General features: G+C 66.5%; 1 non-coding gene across 1 annotated transcript; it reads right to left on the bottom strand.

The window, feature by feature from the left end:
- Positions 1-1,239: 1,239 nt before the first annotated feature.
- Positions 1,240-1,393, bottom strand: LOC140473532 (5.8S ribosomal RNA). Its single transcript, XR_011958401.1, has one exon. It is a non-coding gene; the product is annotated as a 5.8S ribosomal RNA (ribosomal RNA).
- Between the last annotated feature and the right edge of the window lie 1,107 nt (positions 1,394-2,500).

Raw genomic sequence — 2,500 nt, 5'->3', positions numbered from 1 at the left:
CCACGGCGGGAGGCGAAACTCGGAAGTGCCGGCTGCTTACTCGAGCGGAAGGGTCAGCCTGATTCCTGCCTTGCCGGAGGCCCGGTCGCGGGGGTGACGACCCGCCGCCCGGGACGTGCGAGGCACCAGCAGACAGAGACTGCCCGACGGTCAGAGAGAGGGAGAGAGGAGTGCCGAGGCTCAAGTGGCGAACGGTCGCGCAGGCACGCCACGCACATCGATCGCCAGCCGCGGAACGGCACGGCCTTCAGTGGGGCCGGCGGGCGACGCCGCTCCTGAACCCAGCGGCCCCGAGTCGGACGAGTTGAGGAAGGCACGCCGACGGTGACAGGGTACGGAAGACACAGCGGTGGCCTTCTGGCGACTTGGCCCCCGACAGCCCGACGTTCCGCCGTCCTCCCGATGGCCAGGAGGACCGTGCGGGGGTCGGCCGACGGCGTGGTAGGTGTGCCTGCACGGTGACGGAGCACACACCACGCCCGCCAACCCCTCCGTACCTCCCGAGACCGGTGGCAGGACGGAGCGGAAAACGTGCGGACTGAACGGGAGAGCCAAGAGCCAGCGATCCACGCGCGTGCGACCGTCCAAGTCACAGCGTTCGACGAAAACCTCCTCCCTCGGCCAGGCACTCGGCGCCAGCAGGGGAGACAGGATCAGACGCCCCGCCGGCCACTTAAGGCCGAGGACGAACCACGAGACGGGCGGCTGCAGCAGCGGGCGGCCTGCAGCTCCCAGCACTCTCAATCGATCAACCATCGAGTCGGGTCAGCGTGTCAAACCGGCGAGCTCCACGGTCAGGCCGGCGGCGCACCAGCACCGGACCTCCGCGGCTCCCTTCACTCTTTCCACTGCCAGCCAACCGAGAGACGGACCCAATGCGGACGTGCAGAGCTTAGGCAGACCCCCCACTGGAGGCTCAACACTTCGTGGCAGCTCCGTGTCCCAGAGACCAGGAGGGTTGGCACACACACACAGTGTGAACCACCGACAGCCATTCTGGGACCGGTGACAGCCGTGCTGGCCCCACTGCCACGACACAGACGGACGCCAGGCCGCGCTCCCCGGCGGGGGGATGGCGTCGAGCCTGACGAACGGAATGTGCAGGGTGGGGGGGAAAGGCCAAGCGCTCCGACGCCGGAGGGCTCCGGAGTCTGAACTTAGGGGGACAAAGAGGACGGGTCCTCTGCGACACCCCAGCCGCGCTCTCGCCAGCCAAGGCGAGTGCGATTGATTGCCAAACGACCCTCAGACAGGCGTGGCCCCGGGAAGAACCCGGGGCCGCAAAGTGCGTTCAAAGTGTCGATGATCAATGTGTCCTGCAATTCACATTAATTCTCGCAGCTAGCTGCGTTCGTCATCGACGCACGAGCCGAGTGATCCACCGTCAAGAGTTGTCTGAGTTTGTTTTAGGTCTCTCCCTCGCCAGAGGAAAGCGACCCGGACCGCACATACGCTCCCCACCTTGAGCTACAGCCACCTGCACGCCGGCGTGCGGGCGGAGCAGGGTGGCGTGAAGCGATGGGGAGCACCATCCTGGTGCGGCCCGCAGAAACATACGTCTATTGGGGGGAGGAGGACAGGGCGCCCAAGAGGCGATGCGTGCCCCAACGCACCGCAGCGACGGAGGCAGGATCACCGCCACCATGTCGCCCGCCTAGTATCACGAGGCGTGCAGCAGCTTTGCCCTAGGAAAAGCAGAGGCGGGAACGGGCACCGGCCATCGGTTCGGCAGCGTCACTGACGCGTGCACGTGGCGGCGTGTCGGCGAGCGGACTTCCTGCGAGGAGGCGGGGGCGGCACTCGCCCGAGCAGACGCCCGCCCGGCCCAGCCACCGCCGAGGTGGACTGGGAGTCGCGGCAACGGCTCGTCATACTCGTTCCCACACTCACAGCGCAGCTTGCCCGCAAGCCACCGACCACCGATCGACGCCAGGCGCCCCGACCGAGAGCGGGATCGCTCGTTCGCCCTGCTGGCAGTTCGCTGGGGATCACTACTGCACGGAGCTCGGAGACCGACGGGCGGCAACTCGAGAGTCTTTAAACCACCACCCCCATCCCGCAAGTGCAAAGAGGCTGTATACGCACAGACGGGTGAGGGGAATAGGTACCCCGTCGGGTTTGAAGGGAGCGTGACTAGATAGCAACGATGTAAACCCAGCCGATTTGGGAGCGAAAGACCGGCGCCTGCATCACCGGCTTCGTTTCCCGTGGCTGGAGAGTACACCGAAACCCTCCGTCTGTCGCGAGCTCCCGACGACGCGGTGCCGCCAAGCAGCAGGGCCGGACCTGGTGTGGCTCCCCTCGTCGATCACAGACCGGTCGGCACTACTGACGAGACGGTGGAACGGGCTTCGCCCCTTGTGACGAAGGGTGATGCGAACCCGCCCGCCCGCGTGCGTTCGGGGTGGACTCGGCAAACGGAGATTTGAAATCGGAAAGTGTCCTCCTGCCCCGCGCAGGTAGGCGCCCAACAGTTGTGGGGGGTTTGGCGGTGACCACG

The sequence above is a fragment of the Chiloscyllium punctatum genome, unplaced genomic scaffold (genome assembly GCF_047496795.1).
Source record: "Chiloscyllium punctatum isolate Juve2018m unplaced genomic scaffold, sChiPun1.3 scaffold_631, whole genome shotgun sequence".
NCBI classification, from domain to species: Eukaryota; Metazoa; Chordata; class Chondrichthyes; order Orectolobiformes; family Hemiscylliidae; genus Chiloscyllium; species Chiloscyllium punctatum.
Note: the sequence above shows the minus strand (reverse complement) of the source record. Positions and strands in the feature narration are given on the sequence as shown.